The following is a 21,827-nucleotide window of genomic DNA, read 5'->3' on the forward strand; positions in this document are numbered from 1 at the left end:
GGACAGTAGAAAGAAGTCAATCATAGTGAGACAACAAATTTAGCTTGCATTGTCATTCTAATGTTGACACACGTCAGTTTAGACTCAATACTGAATAGTGAAAGCTGAAAATTAGGCCTACCATTCAGAAACGTCCCCCATCCTCTCCTGCCCCTCCATGGCCTCAGCCCGGCTGCCAGTGCCAACGGCTCAAATTGGTATGGCTCTGGACCGCCGTGGTCTTGGCCGACAGTAGGAGACTCAGGAGGCGGGTGCTGCACTGCGCGTAAACTCTTTATCTGAGTGTTGGGTAGTTTTACACGTCTTTTACACGTTAAAAAGTATCAAGTCACTGTTACTCTTTAATCATGTAGGCCTAACTGTTGTCAGTCACTTTGCACAGTTCTGTAAGGATTTTATTTACATCAAGTTTTATTACTTATTACTCAACAGACGGTTCTTCTGATGCCTCTGTTGTGCAAAGAAGGCTGCATCTGGCTGGGCTGTCAGCAACAGCGTTGTCGCATCCCGAGACGCGTCTCTTTTGTTGCTGTGTTGGTGTTGAGGGGTGTGATGGACCGAGCAAACAGGCACGAGGACACAAAATAGAGTGAAAAAGGTTAAAGGTTTTATTTACCCAAACAAAACCAGTTGTGGATTACAAAAAAAATATTGACAGCATAATTGTTGTGGGCCCAAAATATAATATTCCCTACACAATCCAGACGGTGAGCCTCGCCTTCTGGGTCTAACCTGTGTAAGGGTAGGGGTTCCAGGTCTGGATGTCAGGGATCGGGGTGGACCCAAGCGCAGAACACGAGGCAGGAGACAGGCTTGAGAAACAAACAAAGGCTTTTACTGGTAGTCTTGAGCAGGCAAGAACACAGAACAGAGGTAAAGACCAGACTAGAGTAACATAGACTAGCAAAGACAAAGACAAATAAACCAGCATCCAGTTTGTCAGTGGTCCAGCTGAGCTTGATGGGCCCTCGTTGGCTTCAGCACTGTGTGTGAAGTCCAGCGGCTCAGTAGGGTCTGGGGTGGCCACAGTTGATGTAAGGTTGCTCCTCGAGCTAAATTTAAGAGATTTTTTATTTATTAGCATTCAAGGAAAATACAGCAGCTTATGCTATGACATTGCATGAGTTGTCTCAATAGGTATGGATAACTTACTAAATGAATGCTGTGTAGGTACATCAAAGGCCTAGTAGGCTACTTACAAAAAAATAGATTTCTTACCATGTCTGCACATTGTCAGTGTAGTCTCATATGATGTGTTGGGCCAGGCCATGTGGTCAAACAAAGGAAAGGCCTACATGTAAGATTGAAAGCCTAAAGGCCCTGACACACCAAACCGACGTCAAAGAACCAGCGGCGACGAAGGCCGACTGTTGCGTCGCCTCACGTCGCCTGCGTCTGGTCCAAAAAGTTGCACTTGAACACACCGCAAAGACTACAGCCGACGGCCAACTAGCACGTACGTTCTGTGCCTGCGTGAGGGGAAATAACTCTCCATACCTTATGTCTGATAAGAAGTTGCAAATGGCACTGGCGTTGTCAGCCCTTGGTCTTTTGGTTGTGGAAGAAGAAAGGAAGAGGCGGAGGCGAAAAATAAGGAGAAACCGCACTAAATGGGTGAAATCATGAATAAGGTTACTCCAGCGACAGGCTCAAGGGGCTTTCCCGAACCTGTGTCGAGAGCTGGAGATAAATGAAACCTCCGATTTTAAAAATTTCGCTCAGCTCTTTCCTGTTCAGTTCCACATGTTGAAGGAATTTATCAGTCCAATCATCCAGAGGCAAAACACGAACTACCAATCAGAGTGATCTCTCTCACCGACGGCTCCGACGCCGATTCAACATGCTCAATCGGCCGAAAAGACGCCGACAGGGTCCGACTAGTGCCAACGGTGCGGGACACACCGCAAAAACTAGGGACACCGACGCTTACCGGCGGCCCGACATTGCCCGACGGCCGACCGTCGGCCTGGTGTGTCAGGGCCTTAAAACACCGGCCTAACAAGGGAATCAGAAACCTGAACTCTAGCCCACCCGCTGGGCTAGGACCTCAAACAAAGGAAAGCAGCGCCAAAATTCCAACAGGCCCTGAAGTTCACACCTAGGTGCGAACTGGCTGAAACCCAACCTCTGGTCTCTCATTGGACGAGACTCGGGAGAACCCCGGGATGTCCCCATGATGTCACCAAGAGTATAAATTCCAGAGATACCTTTCCTCATCGCCCCTTATTGCGACCCCGTTGCTAACAAGGTGGTACCTGAAACGTTCGAACTGTTCTTTTGTTTAGCCGAGGTGCAGTCTTCAACTCGCGGGACGAGACCAGACTGTTTAGTGTTAACCATAACACTGTTGGATCCAGAAGGATTAGATTAGCTGTTTATGCATCTAACTCCTTACACGCACTGCCGTGTGTAGCAGACCTGCAGAAGTGGACTGGAAGAGAATACAGCTAAGGACACTCCTTCCCTCCAAGAAGACAACGTAAGAATACGTTTCTTCAACCAAGTCGACTCCTGGCTGACATCTTCGCTGCCTACGAGGAAAGCCAGCTGACCATTGTTCCGTACACGGAGAGATAACGGTCCCGCAGATTCGCCTGGGAAAACCCCGGATCGATAAGACGGACTCAACCACACACCAATCACTCGAGAGTGATTCCCAAGTAAGAGGCTTTGGTTCTGGGCAGAGACTAGAATAGGTGTGTTAAATAAGCTTACTGATCAGAAGCTGTATTTGTGCGTATTGGGAAGCGCATCGGACCGCCGTGTCCATATTATGCTGTATGAATAATACCTCAATCATTATGCTTGCTGCTTAATTTGATTGTGTTAATGTGAAGCTGATTTGTGTTCAATTGCATGCCGCTGAGCTTGCATCCATGTTAGTATCCACCGTATAGAGCCAATATACTGCATTTTACCAGTTCAAAGACCAGTAACCCGGCGTACTATTTCCAAGTCGTACCCCGAGTTCTTGTGTGGTAAAAGGCTATTGTTGTGTCTCTAGACGGCGAGTAGAATCTCTAGGTCTAGGTTTACCCTGAGTGTTCCCCCCTTACTCTCTCTCTCTCTCTCTCTTACTAACCCACACACACACACACACCCACATCTCATTACACATTCATTGCTACCCAAGAATTAGATGGTGTTGGTTTAGCTGCCTAACTCCAACTCCATCTTGGTTCCAAAACCCCCTTTGTTCAAACTGCGCGGTCACAGCCGCCATCTTGAACTCTCGTGAGACGTCCCACTCACGTGGTCACGTCCGCCATCTTGCCTTCTCTCTCTCTCCCTCTCCCTCTCTCATCTCTCTCACTCACATACACACACACACACACATACGCACGCATCCATACGTGCCATATGCTGTTTGTGCCTTTATGCTTGCTAGTTAGACCTATAGTTATAGTTGTATAATAGTTGTTGATTACCTGCAGTGTTATTGATTATTGATTGATATTGCTAAAGTTAAATAAACTCCATTATACTTTTAAAGAGAAGTTATCTGTGATTCCTTGTGCATATGTGCTGTAATAACGGCTGGTTGTGAGGGCCTGTGTACGAATTCACCCTTCACTGTTCACTCATAAATGTACAGTGGTACTTAAACACTGTCATTTGGGGGTGAACAGCCATTTTGAGACTGTATTGAAGGTTCGGTTATTGGTCCCTGATTCCAGGGTGGTGCCCCGTTAATATTGACTCCCGTCAATAATTGTATGAATATTAATAATTTCACGATTATTAATTATTAATTGCTAATAACCAAACCTGCCCCTATCAAAGCCCAACAGATGTAACATGTATATAAATGCAAATAACGTTTTAGTGCTGATGTGTGTTGTGTTTATTTTGTAATTTAAAAATATGCATAATGGATAAATATAACTCTGTACATATTTTCTTTTTCTATCATAAGTTCTGTAAAATGAAAAATCCACTGTCTACTCACGTTCTGGGTCGAGTGTGAGGGAGAAGGAAGGCCATAATTTGGTTGTACTTCCACTCCCTCTGAGAGCCAGCTCCTGGCCTGAGTGGTTTCTTCTTATTTTTTACAAAAGAATCCCTCAGAGTCCTCAATCACTGTTTACAAATATCAGCTGTAAATAAGAAAGGACAATTACCACATGTATGTTAACATTTCTTTATTTCTTCAGATACATGGCAACTGGTGACTCCTTCGTCAGCCTGGCTTTCAGCTACCGCCTGGGGCACAAGACTGTAGTCTGTACTCAAGTCAGAGATTTTGGCAGAAGCAGCGATGGGGGAATCTATGCCAATTGCGATCTGGGAAGAGGAATGGAGGCCAACACGCTTCAAGTGCCACCCAATGCTGCTCTACCTGGGGCTGCTCACCTTGGAGATGTGCCATTTACCATAGTGGGTGATGCAGCCTTCCTGCTGAAGAGATACCTGATGAAGCCATACCCAGGACAAAATCTTCCACACAGAAAGAAGATATTCAATTATCGCCTTTCACGAGCGAGGAGGATTGTCGAGAATGCCTTTGGCATTTTGGCATCAAGGTGGAGAGTGTTTTACAGGCGGATCAGGCTGCAACCCCAACATGTGGACACACTGGTGCTCGCTGCCTGCATCCTTCACAACTACCTCCTGGTACCCAGCGAGAATGAGAGGTTGATAGTAGACGGAGAACAGTTGAGGCTACTACTGGCACCAGTGAGGAACATAGGTGGCAACCGAGGATCAAGGGAGGCCTATGTTGTGAGGGACACACACTGCACCTTCTTCAACTCCCCTGAGGGCAGTGTGCCCTGGCAAGATAATATGGTGTAATCACCATAAAATAGTTTGTGTGACTAAGACATTTTGAAATAGCTGTGTTAAAGATGCTACATGTAACATTTTTGTATCCATAAAGCTAAAGCTTTCAGAGATTCTGGCAATGGCAGATGGTGGAAGGAGTGAAAGGTTGATGGAAAAATCACTTCCAACATGTTTATCCTCTTCAGTAAAGACAAAGAGAAAACCTTTGACCTGAAGAAGCAACAGGAAGCAACAGGGTTTATGGGAAATGTAGTCTTAATTTGGACAAACACTAGCACCAACAATACCGCTGGTGTGAGATAGGAGACCAGTCGTCTCCACCATGGTCGCATTTATTTACAGTAATTATACCAAGGCATCACAATTCATTTGACAATGATATATTGATGTTTAAACATGCTACACATAGCACCTTCAAAGTGTTCTGTATAGTAATTATGAATAAGCCCCTGCACTCCATACTGTTTTTGTTCTTTTTCTTTGGCCTTCTCTATAAATTATCACTGCATTTCTTGGATTTAAAAGAATAAATTCCCAAATCTCTATGGCCTCTTTTATTATTAACTGTTGAACAAGATAAAATTGTGGGTCAATTACATTTGACATAGATGTTTGCCTATGACAGCATATTTTCCTTATGCCAGCAGATGCAGCTAGGTAGCTCACCCACTCCTTTATAACAACTTTGTAAGAAAAGTTTGAAAATATTGTCCTTTTATTGATGGCCATACTGAACCGTGCAGTTTAGTGTATACTATATTGAAACAATATGGGTTAGGTATTTAGCATTAACAGAAATGCTAACTGGCTAACATTAAGGTTGATGTGAAGTAGTACACCTACCTTCTATGCCAAGGACCTCGGCGATCACATTCCAGGCATTTTCTTTTTTCGAGTTGTCCTTATAGTTGACAGTGCTTGTGTTTTACAATTCCTTGTACTTTTCAACTTCAACGATCAATCTCTTGTCATCCATTTTCGTCGAGTTTACTCCAGTAGCTACTGTTCGAGTCAGGGAGATGGGCATCAATTGACCCCCGCGCCAGTGTCAATCCTATTGCCTTCTAGTGTACAAGGTACGAGAGAAATAGATCTAGATATGATAGAAGTTTTTATTGGTTGGCTAACACAACACTGCCCAGGGCGCTATCATTAATTTTGTTGATAGATAGATACTTTATTAATCCCGAAGGAAATTCTGTTGCACAGTAGCACTAATACACAAAACGCAAGGTAAAAATATAAATATCCAAAGTAGTTGTAGAGGTAAAACAAGGTAAAAAGTAGGTAATAAAGTTAACTAGAATACTGTATCTATTTACATATATGCACTATATTCCGGATCCATAAATAAAAACAGATCAACATGGATGTAAACAGGCGATAACGAGTGATTAGCTGGTAGACTAAACTATGACATGATAATGATAAATATTTATATCTCTACAGTATCTTCCCCGTAGCTTATTAATTTTGTGTTTATATTGTTTATGCAAATTTAATGTTTTAGCTATTCAAGTAAACATCCAAATAGGCTGCTAGTCATCATTCAGCATTGGTCTGGCAAAATAATTATATTGCAATCAAATGCGTAAATTCAATATTAATATTTGGCCTGACCGTCATCAGGGCATTAAAACTATTGTTTGATATAACCCTATTGAGTTAAATGTATCTAATTTATACACCCACAAGTCAATATAGTACATTTTCACGCTTGTCAGATGCAAGCAGATCCGGCAAAAATAGACCATACGCAGAAAAAGAACGGAACGGCAGGAACTGCCATGCGGGTTCTGGAGGGCTTCCGCACGGAAACCGTGCCGCAACCGCAACGCATCCGCACCAGGTGGCCATTGCAGCGCTGATTCACATGGGCGCAAGTCTGTTCCGGTGTTCTGACCAGGGGTTAAAGTGGGCTGGAACGACAGTTTGCACTACCCAGTCAGACTAGTCTGATGAACTAAGCCTCTCACTCGTAATGACCTACCCTAGCAAAAAACATTGTTTAGTAGCTACTCAGGTCAGATATGTGTGAGAAGCAGACATACAACCCTATAAATGGGATTAAAAGTAGGGTAGCTCATTCTGTCAGGTAGGAAATATCTATCAGAATGGACCACTACCTCTATAAATGTAGTTACAAGTAGAGTAGCTCTTTCTGTCAGGTAGGAAATATCTATCGGAATGGACTACTATAAATATGGTTAAAAGTAGAGTAGCTCATAATGAGCACCCAACACATGTACACACAAACACACACACACATTTATCACATATCTTTATTATTATTTGTTATCTCACAAGCACACACATTTCCTCAAGAAAATGTAACCTATTTTTTTCTATGTTTTGCATTTCAAACAAATGTAATTTTAATTTCCATTTGCAGGGACAGATTTCAGACAGTCATGATGTGCCCATCGGAGACAAATGTCGCACTGCACCTGAGGAGAATAATAGTGGTCAGACATTTTTCAATAGAAGATAGAAGACAGGGTACTAGTTCAAAATATTTTATATAATCAACCATTTACAGGGACAGAAATTACCATCATACTGTCAATTTCATGTGAGACACGTTACATGTAACAGTGGACTTAAATGCATTTATAATGAAGTACTGGAACCCTATATTATCCTCTATTACTAGAAGCACCAATAAATCTTGTTATTTCTATACATTTTCAGAATTTATATTTATACCATGCTGACAATGTCACTTTCTGTGTCAGGGTCGATCATGTTGCAGGCTATGCAGTAGTCTTCAACATTGCCTGTTTGAAAAATAAATGAGACTTAGTAAGTCCATTACACCTTATCTACAGTATCAGAAAATATAAAAACATAAACAGTGTTGAAATATCCTGTAAGGTTGAGGACCTACCACCATTTTCAATGAGCTTGCAGGCAATGTGTAGTCTGGCAGCCTGCACAGATGCAGGATTAGTCTTCACATCAAGGATTGATCCAGACTGAAGGTATTCATCCACAAACTGAAAAAAGGCACCACTCCAGACTTAGTAAACACTGTACATAGTATTATCATACACCTAACATATTAATTATTTCTAAATTGGTAGTCTTACTTTTAAAATAAGGACTCCACAGCTACTCCCATCCACCTGCAGCTCATGCCCCAGTATTTCTACAGTCCATGTTGTGCTGCTTAATTGGTGCTGTCTCATCCTTAAGAAATTCCTAAAAACATTTAGCATTACAATTAGTAGAAAAAAGTGAGCAAAACAAAACGATTAGATGACATAACTAAAACAACCATTTAATAATATAATATAGAACATTACAGTGTTCTTAGAGTTTTTTGTTTAACTGTAGGAGTAAGTATAACTCAATGGCTCACATAAAATAGACAGTCACTGGGACTTTCCTGACAGAACTTGTGTGTACTCAGCTAAAACATTTAAATAATTACCTCCAGTTTCTCAAGATTTTCCTGCTGTCTCTGCTCATTCCTTAACGGGTCAATAACAAGTAGGGCCTTTCCTGACATTTTCACAATCTGTAACACATTGCAGTTTATCTGTTTTAGTCACATATTTATGTGGAATATTGTTAAATATATAAATATTGTTAGATTTACATACCACAAGAATCCAATGCCCTCCTGTGTTGTATACGGACACAGCCACAAATCCCTGTTTGGGATGATCATCTATAAAAGAAAAGGGTTTACACCACAGTTTGTAGCAGGATATTACTTCTATGAATGAAATAAGTGTGGCTCATGAAGTTTCACTCTATATGCTCACCTTCCTCACACATCTAAACTGTCCATTAAACAGAGATGTTGCCACAACCGAAGACAGCACAAACATGTGGTCCTGTAGAACAGTAAAATATCAACCTATTTAATCTATGAATTCACAAAAACTAAAATATATTGCACGAATCTTGTGATATTAATGCAAGTAAGTTTTATGTACACAAGAGGAAACATACAGAACTCGAAATAATATGTATGCCTCCGCCAATAAACGTTGTTTTATCATTGCAAGGACAGTCTTTATTTATTGAACATATATAATTAATGTGATTATTAGGTCAACTTAAAGGATTTTGGTGTCTGCAAAAGTAAGTGACAGCACTTCCACCGTTTTTGTAGAATGACCCAAGATCGTTTTCTCAGCTACAGTGGTAAGCAAAACATTATGATGTCACAGTGAAGTTGACCTTTGAACTTTTGGATATAAAATGTCATCACTTCATCATTTTATCCTATTAGACATTTGTGTGAAATTTTGTCATAATTAGCGTATGAATTCTTGAGTTATGGCCAAAAACATATTTTGTGAGGTCACAGTGACCTTGACCTTTGACCACCAAATTCTAATTAGTTTATCCTTGAGTCCAAGTGGACGTTTATGCCAAATTTGAAGAAATTCCCTCAAGGCGTTCCTGAGATATCGCGTTCATGAGAATGGGACGGACGTGAGGTCACAGTGACCTTGACCTTTGACCTTTGACCACCAAAATCTAATCAGTTCATCCTTGAGTCCAAGTGGACATTTGTGCCAAATTTGAAGAAATTCCCTCAAGGCGTTCCTGAGATATCGCGTTCACAAGAATGGGACGTACGTACGTACGTACGGATGGACGGACGGACAACCCGAACACATAATGCCTCCGGCCACAGCTGTCGCCGGCATAAAAATATGATACTTGACACTTACCTTCTGTTCATTTGCAAGGATGTGAAGGTAACTGTCAATTACCTGCATCCAATACAGTGAATCAATTTAACATGAGTATTTAATTTTATAACCAATGTTAAACAATGATTTTTGTGTTCCAAGCATGTTTGTAAGTCCTACCTCATCTGAAAGCCAATTCATCCCTTTAAGTGTTTTTAACGATGAATCATATAATTTGTATGGTCCCACCACAGCTACAACTCTGGTAACCGTTTCTTCTGACCAAATCTGTAAAACGTGGGGAAAAAAAGACAAGACTTTCATATTAAAACCCCAAAATCAACATCTTGCACTAAATACTGGTTTAAGTATTAAAAGTATTCCAAGTAAGATTTGCACCTCAATCTAGTCTGTAACATAACAAAAAATTGACTGTTCTTATGAGCATATTTTAACATGTTACATTATATAATGCCAAATTACATACTCTCTCTTTCATTTCTTTCCCTTTCAAGTTCCTCTGTTCTCTTTTCCTGAACGTCTTTTTCTTTATTGGTTGCATTTCTTTCCCTTTCAAGTTCCTCTGTTTTCTTTTCCTGAACGTCTTTTTCTTTATTGGTTGCATCTCTTTCCCTTTCAACTTCCTCTGTTTTCCTCTGGCTTACTTTAGATTGAGTCCATTTGATAACTGATGGTCTAGAAGGCACATCTGACATTTGGTCACTGGTTTCGAAAGGTGATCCATTGACAGAAAGAATTTCTGCTGTCAGCTGTGTCGTTTCTGTGGTGTCTTCCTTTAAGTGGCTTCTCTTGTATGGTTTTATGTTATTTATGTTGTATGTCGTTTTCAGTAAATGACCATCCTGGTTTGTCAGTGACACCGTCTTCCCTGATATATTATGAATAGTGTATGGTCCAGAGAAGTCTACTTCCATTCTACTACCCTTCCTTGAACTTTTTCTGGCATTGTAAAGCAGGACTCCTACATGGAAAGTTACATTCTTGTATTTTTTTTGCATGCGCTTTGCATAGGCCTCTTGTTGCTTCTTCTGTGATTTGTTCACATTTTCACTTGCAGTTTCTTTCAGAATTTCATTATCTTTTTCTCTTTGTTCAACAAATGTCCTGTAGCCATCATTCACAGGGAGAACCACATTCGAAAGCTGCAGTATGAAGAAATAAAACTTTACATGGAGGGGTTTGTTGTGGAAGTACAGAACACAAACTTTTAAGCATTTCATTCCTTCGCTGTTGTACATTTTAAACCTTTTAGATTGGAGGTTGCAAGTATTCATGTTGATGCAATCACAAGAGAATAATTTGTTATACTTAAGTGTAATATCACTTAATTGTTGGAATTAAGCAAACCATTTAAGCTCACAGGTAATTCTTCTGGGACCTTGGATGGAAATCTTGCCTCTCGTCCATACATTAACATGAACGGACTGTACTTTGTTGATGTATGAATCTTTGATCGCAGGGAGAACAAAGTTGCATCCAAGAAGACATTCCAATCATTTTGATGGGTATTGACAAGCTTTCTGAAGGCCCTAAAACAGAATTGTAATAAACAGTGAACACTCATAGTCCCAGCTGATAAGATGGATACACTGACCTATAGCACAAGTAACATATACACTAATTACCTCTTTATATTGTCATTTGTTTTCTCATCCAGACCGTTGGTCTGTGGGTGATAAGCAGCTGTCACACTCCGTTTTATAGACAGCAGGTCACAAAGAGAGCTGTTAATCTGAAATGAATTAATAAATATGTTATATTATTAAACAGCCAGCCAACAGTCCAGAATTAAGAACTGCAACATAATGGTGAAATAACATTTTCAGTAGGGCTGTGCAATACAGAATTAATTCATATCACAACATCCATCATAATTGATTTCACAGTATACATAGTAGGACTGAAGAAATTGAAATGATTAGACATAAATTACTGCACAGCCCTGATTAAGAGCTTTTGCTGGGAGAGCAAAATTTGGATATTGGCCCTCATATACCATAAGAATTAATGTATATATTTGTTCAAAGACTCACCTCATTAACAAACTCTCTTCCTTGATCAGAGAGAATTCTGACAGGGCAACTGTGCCTGTAAATTATAGAAACAAGGTTTCTAGCTACTTCCTTAGCAGTTTTAGTTTTTAATGGGAATGCTTCCACCCACTTGGAAAAATAATTTGTGGCTGTCAAAATGTAAATATGGCCATCAGATGGCTTCAGAAGTGGTCCTGTCAGGTCAATACCGAGTAATTCCCAGACCGATGAAACCTAACAAAAACAGAATTGGATGTACAGTATAAACTCCCGTTTGTGGTGATTTGGTAGGATTTGGGGACAAAATATATCTTATATGTTAGCCCAATTTGCCAGTGGGTAAAATGTTTATATACCATGATTTATGATTTTTTAAAATTCTTCAGTAACTCACATAAACGAAAATGCTCATTTACCTTAATACTTTCCAGTTTAGCATCAATCACAAGTGGTTTTCCAACCCTTTGGCACTGATCACATTCACTGACCTAGAAAAATGAAGAAAAAAAATTAGTGGGTTTGTTGAGGGTAACCAATATGAAGAGTGAACAAATTTAAAGGAAAAAAGTAAATGGATATGGAGTGACAGTTAGAAAACTAACTGAGGTAGTAATAGTTACATTTGATTATTAAAACTAATAGATGAACAGCTAATCAGGACAGCAGGACATTGATTACTGACCCATTTCTCAATGTCGGTAGAGATTCCTGGCCAGTAGAATCGACTGGACAAAGCATTTCTTGTTTTAAAAATCCCGCTGTAGGCTCCAATAGGGCTGCTATGGAATTCGCAAAACAGGTTTTGCACTCTGCCTTTGCCCTCACAGCCTTCCTCCGTCCATAAAAAAGTTCCCCATCTGCATCAAGAAAAAAATAAAGCTATGTTAGGTCAAATTTATTTCCAACATTTTTCAAAATTGTATTACTGACCAGAAACTCTGAACTTGGCCGCATATCACCGTAACGTCTGCCTCTCTGTTTTGGTGTATCCCTCTGGATACTGACCAAAAGCAAGAACATTTCATACTTGGTCATACCTCTCCCTCCATGTTTACCTGTACTGGAATATGAGTATGATTAAAACAATGGAGTAGTGATGTCAGATAAATTGTATGGACATACACACAGAAGGATAGGCACACTAAATTTAGCTATCATATTAAATGACACCAAGTTCTGAGGGTTAATATGGCAATTGATACGATTCAGATCTTAGATGCATTATCTCTCTCTCTGTCTCTCACACACGTTCAGTGAATGGAACCAGGTCAGTGCCAGAACAGATGAAGCAGACAGGCATCACTTCCATGAACTTGATCCAACTATTATCATTATTTATAATTCAATATTACCCCCACTTTTTTGGCCATGCTTGTAAGCCTGCTACATAAACATAAAGTATATTCATAAGCCTGTTAAATAAACATAAAGTAGCCTATATACATATATATAGAAAACAGAGTTAACAATAATTTTGCTCTTTGTTCAGCCCAGAAAAAACCCCTCATATATCAAACAAGTCATCTGCACATCAGCTCATGCACATTATGAATGACTCGCCTCACCACAAATTAATGGGAAGGGTGTGCTTGATTTGACGTGCATAACTCCGCAATGTTTTTCTACACAGTCTCTGTACTTAGTAGGCTAGCTAGCGATTTTGGCTGAAATGCTATTCTAGCAATGTCTTTGTCGAGCATATTAACTGTATCTGAACTGCGCCACTTTGGCATATCCATAGACTGCTAGATACTAGCTAAACTAGATAAGAAAATGTAACTTTAGTAACTGTATCAGAGTGATGTCTTCAAAACACATTATTTCCACCCACACAGCTAGTTTGATTGTCATAAGCTATTCAAAACACCTGAAAAATAAGAAAAATTCGATTTTTTTCTTGCTAATTTTAGAGATAACATTTTAATCGAATCTAATTTCATTTAATTTACCTGTAGAAGACCGCTCTCTCCACCATGAAAATCCCGGGTAGTTTAAAATTATGGGTGTGGCCTCTGGAATATTTTTTTCGCCTCTGAAACGCACTGCACATGCGCATATCGTGTTGGTACATGCGCACATCGTGTTGGTAGGTCATTCTGAGCGGTAGCTGTATTTGTCAGAACACCGGCACATGCACGGCTTCCGTGCTGGAGCCGTGCCGCATCTAGTGGACATTGGGCTTTAGCCATAGATAAAATGTAGACAGGCGCAACACAACACACGTCTTCAGAAAACTTAAAAGAGATACAAATACAGCAGTGGATCAGTGGATAAAGACCAACCCTGGCAAAACGGTCTCCATTTATGATTCACCAGGCATTGCGGTGACAGCCCTCCCAGCTGCAACAATACTAACCCTAACCCATAATATGGCTGGCTTCAGATGTACTGTCATGTGTGAAGAGGACTTCTCACCTAGCTATGTGACAGATCGACCTGCCCCCACAGTCACCAACACACCAAGGTAGGAGCTCACTGAGATGGTTGCCATTTGTAGGTCCAAGTCCAGAGCTCGATATTGCCATTTGCTTGATGGTCCGGAGACTGTGGAGGCATATTTCCAGACCTCCGGGCCAGTAGATGAACCTTGTAAGTAGTCTGCTCGGGCCAGTGGATTTCAAAGTCTTAAACAGACAAAACCCGTGTAATTTTCTTGCAGTAATATCATGATGCGTTGTTGATAAATATTCTGTTAATTTGCCCGGGTTAGGGTTAGGATTGTTAATTTCAATAGGATTAATTACGTCCTTACCTACAGTGGGAGCAGTGTGTCCAGTGGAATGAAATGGTGAACATATAATGGTCTTTGCACTGCACATGTTAACTCTTTATCTGAGTGTTGGGTAGTTTTACACATGTACGGAGTAAATTGTAGAATTTTTCATAATGGGACGGAATGCATGCTACTGGTCTACTGGTCTGTGCATCGCCAAATGACAAACAACACATTAGGCGCAGTGTTCGAGATCAATTTCTATACATTGACCAACTTTTTATTTTGTGGTGGTTGTGCCAATGTTGTGTTGCTGCCAGGCTGCTTTGTTTCTGGGTCACTCTCAGACTGATCTCACAGAAAAACGGGAAATGAACACGACTTGTTAACAGCAAATTATGTGTTGGTGGAACGTAAAGTGTTAAATTTACGTATTCCCAGCACGAAATGGTTACGTGAAGGAGACACGACTATAAGCAGGAAGTAGTGGCACATTGAAGCAGCACAGTGGCCAGTAAAGGCGTGGAGGTCAGGGTGGTGGATGGGCGTATATGTTTGCATTTGATGCCGGCGACCGGGGTTCGATTCCCAGCGTTTTCAAAGGACATTTCAACCGTAAGTCATATTTACATTTTTAACAAACGTTTTTCTTATATAACCATGACCAAGCCCTTTCCCTAACCTTAACCAAGTTGTTTTAGTTGCCTAACCATAACCTTAACCCAAACCTTAACCAAACTTGTTTTACTTGTCTAAACTTAACCAAAGTCGTTTTACTTGCTTAAACTTAACCGTTAACCAACCTTTGGGACGTAGTTCAATTTGTGGTGGAGGAATGTATTTAAAGTCATGGCAGAGGAATGTATTTCAATTCGTTGCGGGGGAATGTAATTCAGTTTGCGGTGGAGATTTTCCCATAATACGTGTCCATGTGACGCACACTGAATGTATGGTCACATATTTGTGTGTGTATATTGTTTTTTTATGTAAAAAGAGTAACTCAGTAAAGAAAAACACCCTCCAGGTTATTTCATTTAAGTACACTAATTTCTGTCGCCACTAGTGGGTGCTGTGTGAGATCGCGCTGTTTGGACTGTGGACTTGATTGTTGGTAGCTGCCTCTGCTTCTCATTGTGTTGAGAGCAGCTACACTGTAAGGAAGCACGATTCCAGTGTCTCACTTATTGTCCTGTTGCAGGTCAGTATTCGTATGCACAAGCATATAAAATGTAATGGAATACCATGGTAACATATTTAAATGTGTCAACGTTTTGGGAGTGTAAAATTGTGCAACAGGAGTGCAAACAGGAGTCGAACACACACACACGTTGGATGACGTGGCTCACGGAAGGGCTGTTGTTTGTCGGACTTGGTGCATTCGACTCCTGTTTTGGCTAAAATATCTGAAGTAAACCAACATCTTTACTTTTTCTTAACATAGATCATCTAGATGCAGTGTAATTACTAGTTCAGCTGTACTAGATATTTGATATATTCAGTAGATATATCTTTTATATCTTTTTTTCATAGTAACGGTCGCTGAGGATCATGGGTAGGCATCATCCAAAACTGACAAAAAAACTTGATTTCTCAGAATCGAAGGTGAAATAATTAAAACTGATGGCCATAACATTAACCTATCGTATTGTTGAGTTATCAAGGACACTTTAATGTTTTTGTGTTGAGAAATGTTAAAGATATCATTAAAATCGAAGGTTATGTTACGGCTTCTGTGCTCCGAGTCCCGGCTGACAGAAAAAAAAAACGTGCTGCAGGCACGAAAGATACTTCCAGTTGAAATACATTAGTTTGAAAGTCGTGCTGAGTGTCACGAAAAAAAATGAAAAATCGTGTCCATGAACATGAATTGATAGATTAAATTACGTGACCATTTCACGAACTGCCATGAGACCGGGTTGGTGTGGGTGAGATTTAACATTGAATTGGTTTCATGAACAGTAGCAGTAGTCTAGTTATTTTAATATGAATACTGTGAGTAAATGTAAAGTTGATTAGATATGTCTATATACTATATATTAAGTGGTTTAATACACTATGCATATTGAGATATAAAGTGAAGTTATCCACTATACATACTGAGATATAAAGTAATCTTATCCAAAATATATATTGAGATATAAGATGGTTGATTCACTAGACACTGGAAAACTGAAATGATGTAATCGGTGTAGAAAGACAAATGTGAATTGTGGTTTATTTTGCTATGAAGGCATTTGATAAGTAGCCTATGTATTTTTATTTCAGTTTGTTATTTTATATTGGGTTTAACTACTTTTTAGACAAAGGAAGAAAACTGACAGACTCTGTACTGAAGTTAATGGAAGTTTAATAAATCATTGTCGAGAGCAGCTACACTGAAAGGAAGCACGATTCCAGTGTCTCACTTATTGTCCTGTTGCAGGACATCTTCACTGTTGACACCATCCTGGGAGTGGGAGGTGTTACATCCACAGCACGTAAATTGCTGTTTTAGAGTTCGTGTTCATTTCATGTATTTGTGTGAGATCATGTTGGTCACTCTGCTGCTGCACACTGCTGGCTAACTAGTTAGCTCTTACCATTGTTTGAGTAATGGCCTAACAGATCCAGGTATGACCCTATCGTTTAGTCAAGAACAATTTAACATCTAGTCTAATTGTTGGATCTTGCTCCAGATATCATTGGCATTCAATCTGGATAAAATTGAGCTAACCTAATATTGGCAATGTTGGCATAACGATACGGAGTCGGCTAGTAATTAACATTAGGCAAGTTAACTTAGGTAAAGATAGATAGCTTCTCTACATCATAGCCTAAACTCTGCATTTGTGATTTGTGCCCCATTTGTGTTTATTGTGTGTTGAGCATTATTTTGTGTTTCATACAGGGGAACCAAGTTCATGCCACACATCACTAGCTAGTTAGCTTGTAGCTCTGCATTTTTACTCATGCTTAATGAGGTATGGAGATTTATTTTGAACTCAATGTTCAGCATTTTAAATGTTAGATGGTTCATAAATCGATCACAGACAGCGATGACTTTTTGGCTTGTAGCTACAGCTTTTGCTGCAGCCGCAACAGCTATATCCATGTCATGACAGTCCAATGCAGGTTTAAGCTTAAACCAAGCAGTATTATACAAAGATGAAAATGCCAATGATTTCCACAATTTTTAAAATAATGGTATCCCCTTTTCTGCATACTCTGATCTCTCGACAGTTTTGGAACTACATATATTGGCAGAGGTGGCACCACACCTCCAAAAATGGTGGGGCGAAATTTGATGAAGACATTCATGCTATTGAAAACGGGCATCATGTCAATGTTAGGGATATCTGCAAGATAAACTATAACGATACATTGTTGCTCAAGCATTCACACTACAACAATATTGTTTTATTTCAGCGCGGAATATTCAAAATGGAGGATGATTACCAACATGCATTCTAAAGTAAATTAACGACACAGCAGAAGGATTTGGGTTTGTGGATTGCTGCAAAAGAGAGAGGAGCTGGCAGCATCAAATGTTTTTTTATGGGAGCTGTCTTGACATTATTGTGCTTTATTTATGAGAGTTAAAACCGTAGTCACAAAAGCTATTCATTTTATTTTTTTTTACCAGTAGGAGACTCTGAACACCACATCTACAGCGGATCAAAGAGTTTAGTCTCCTGTAGCCCATGTTGAGAGAAACACCTGTAGCCACTGAGGCTATATTGTTTTCAGTACTGAAGGGGACACACATGTTGCTGCCTCCTTGTCAGAGCCATTAAAATATAGGATAATAGTGCAGTTGCCCTCAGCAGGTCAGGTTGGCTGACCTGGTTAGTTAGCTAGCTAACTAGAAAAATACACTAGTTAGAGAGTTAACTAGCTTCCAAGTCAGTAAACAGGATTTACCGCTATAATCCCAAGAGCTTTTCCGATCCTGACCGGTATGTCACTTTTATAGAGGTGATGGTCTTTGTCAAATAGCGCTGGGTTCCTCTGGACTTCTGTAATCAGTTCCTCAGCAAGCAACATCATCACTGCAGAGAGCTACTGAACTCTACCACCCTTCGTTTGTAGATCTTTTGATTGGTTGAAAATGTTTTATCATTGTCTCTACATCCAAAATATTGCTCTGAGATCGAACCAAAAAGTTATATAATTTTGGATGTTTTTATAGAATAGTTAGATATCTACACTTAGACATCTTGTTACCTATAACCAACCTTACTGCCTGGTTAAAATGACAAATTCTATTTTGAAATAATGTCCTATTGAAATTATAACATTCATAATGGTGCATATTACAGTGAAATAGACCTACATATCATGGCATTAGTTCATTCAAATCGCAAATGGACATTACCGTTTCAATGAGCGACACAACCTGACCCTGGCGTTCTTCTAGAGACATGCAGTTGAGTTTAGTGGTGCTGGCTTCGGGAAATGTCCCACCCCAGCAGCTGTAATCAAGGTTTTAATTGGTTCTGCTGTTCTGTTTTTCTGTCCATGCCGATAGGTCGTTAGTCGTTAGATTTTTCACAAATAAAATCAGTGTGAACACACACATAAAAGTGATGGGTCAAATGCCAGCTCATCCCGGTTGTTCCGCGGCCCTGTATATTGGGCACAGTTGTAAACCTGAGACTCTTGTGGATCCATTGAGCCCTAATTCTACTCATGTGATTTAGTGGACATAATAGCCCTTTAAGTTTGCTAACACCATTTTTGAAACCTGACCTCATTGTATTGTCATATTTTGTATTATTCCGTAACAAAGTGTTTCCATCAGGACCCACAGTCAATACCTCACTGATGTTTCTATTTTGAGTTTTAATCAGAGACCCAGTGTCAGAACACAACACACAGCAACACAAAAACTACATGCACATTTATTGTTATAATTATTATTTTACCAATGTGTGCTCTGTCTCACTCCACTCTGCTGTGGTTACTGCCTCTGTCTAACTACATATTTACACCTATAATTCAGTGTATATATTGCCCCCCTGCTAATTGTATACTGGTGTAGTTTTTCATCTTGCTTTTGCTAATACTTAGATTTTTTGTATAACTTGTGCCATTTTCCACAGATCTCCTGCCCTCAGTGGAGATGAGCTACTATATCAAAAGTTTATCCATCCATCCATCCTCAACCTGTGTGGCGCCAATAAGACTCACTGTTCTGTGTCATCTCCAGTTTGAACCTCCACTGTGACCCCTACTCTTTAAAAAACTGAGACTTAGACTTTTTAACAATATCTATGTTTTACATTTCAGTTTTTTGTCTCAGACCATTGGCGCGCCACCGACAGAACCGACTCGATAGTTCCCCGCTTGCAGTGTGTCCTTTAAGAAAAGAAAATCATGACGACAACAAAGCAAAACTATTCCAGCTGTACACCGATTCTCTCCGCAGTAATCCTCCTCCGGCGACAACAATAACAAACCCTCCTATGCTTCTGGGTTCCTAACCCAATATCGTCGCTGCCAGGCCCCTGCTGACGTCATCACGGCAACTAACGCGGCAGGACTGCATTGAGCCACTCCAGCCCTCAATTCTGAGGGCCAGGTTGTATCATCCCCTGCGCCTGCTCCCTCTGTTTCCGATCAGTCTAATCTCTTTTTCTCTTTTTTTTCATCCCTGTGTCCACAGGCTGCACAAAATACCCCTGCACATACCTGTCAACCCAGCATCTCTTCATCCTCCCTTGCTTCAGCCAGTGCCAATACGGCTTCCTTGGCTCCTTTAGCCCCTTGCTCCTCCTCCATCCCAGAAAGCTCCAATACCCAGACTAGCGCCCTGACTGCGACAAGCCATAGCGGTCCCACCAACCCAACACCTCTATCTCCTACTGATCTTTTCTCTCTTTTCTGTTTTCACAGCCCATTCCTCCCTGGCATCTGAGCTATGTGGCGCACCATCCCATCCTACTATAGCATGCACCATCGCCGCTCCGCTTCCACGCTCCTTCGCTCCTGCTACTAACTACATCAGTATCTTCTCACCTCTCCCTCGCAGCCCCCCCTCAACCCATCACTCACAAACCTGTTGATACTCAGCCACTCCCCCACAGCTCTGTTCCTCACGGCTTCCACCCAGGTGTCCAGGTCATCCCAGATTCATCATTCACATGCCACAATCTCCACTCAGCCCTTCCTGAGGCTGACACTGTTGATAATCTCCTGGCTAAAGAGGTGATGGAGGGTTTCATGATTTAGTAGCCCTCCTTTCCCAGTATACAGAATCAGTCCAGTCGGCATCGCCTCTTTCCCAGTATACAGAATCAGTCCAGTCCGCATCGCCACTTTCTCAGTATACAGAATCAGTCCAATCAGCATCGCCACCAGGAAATACTCCGGCAAGAGACTAATCATTGATCTTTCATCTCCCCATGGTTTCACCATTCCCAGTATCAACAGTCTCATCCCCAGTCTGGACTTTTCCATGCAGTACTCATCCATTAACCATGCCATTACTCTCATCTGTCTCGCAGGCTAAGGTGCTTGGTTGACCAAAGCAGACATCACCAGTGCCTTCAAAGTCCCCCCACCCAAACTACTGGTGTTTTTTCGGCGTCCTCTGGAAGGGCGCTTATATTTTGCCGTCCGTCTTACCTTTGGCTGCAAGAGCAGCCCTAAAATATTCGACTCCCTCTCCAAAACACTCTGCCGGATCCTCACCAACAATCACAAACTCCCATATGTCGTCCACCTTCTAGACGACTTTGGCCCTTATTGTCACACCATCATCCTCACGCCCATCATATGGTCTCACGACTCTGACATCTGCATTCTCTGAACTCGCCGTCCCTCTCTTAAGAGAAAACTGAAGGACCCAGCACTTCTCTCGACTTGGCATCACACACGTCTCTTTTCAAGCCTCCCTGCCTGTTGAGAAAATAAACTGCATCTCCTTGTTTCTTTCAAACTGCCTCCTTGCCCACACATGCACCAAACGCCAGCTACTCACTCTGTTCAGCCACCTCAATTATGCCATACACATTATCCCTCTTGGTCCATCCTTCCTGTCTCATCTCCTGTCCATAGCCGCTGCTGCTCTCTCCACGCCCACATCGTCCTAGACGACGCATGCAAGATGGAATTAAGACTATGGCAGCATTTCCTCTCCTCCTGGAATGGCATAACTTATTTTTACGATGACCACATTACCCAGTCCGAAGACATCCAGCTGTATACTGATTCAACTCCCTCTGTTGGATTCGGCGGCTACTACGGAGGAAGGTGGTTCTCGCCCGAATGGCCACTCGAATTTTCTTCCCTCTCTCCTCCCTCCGCTCTTCGTGAACTGTACCCCATCATAGTAGCAGCTCTTCTTTGGGGGCACCAGTGGTCCAAAAAGACTGTTCTAATACATACTGACAACACTGCCGTTGTCAACATAATAAAGGACGGTCTCACTCATTGGCAGGACCACACGGAATCTGCTCCTGCAGAGCTCCGACAAGAACTCTGCAGAAGTTCAGCGGAATTTAGAATGCAAACCGCCACTCACTTTCATTTAATGTTTTCATGTTTTCTCTGGTGCTACAGCAACAACGATGAGGCAGCAGCACACACACACACACACACACACAGGAGTGAGGGAGACTGTTACAGAGCCATTGTTTGAAA

This window comes from Centroberyx gerrardi, chromosome 7 (genome assembly GCF_048128805.1).
Source record: "Centroberyx gerrardi isolate f3 chromosome 7, fCenGer3.hap1.cur.20231027, whole genome shotgun sequence".
Classification (NCBI taxonomy): Eukaryota; Metazoa; Chordata; class Actinopteri; order Beryciformes; family Berycidae; genus Centroberyx; species Centroberyx gerrardi.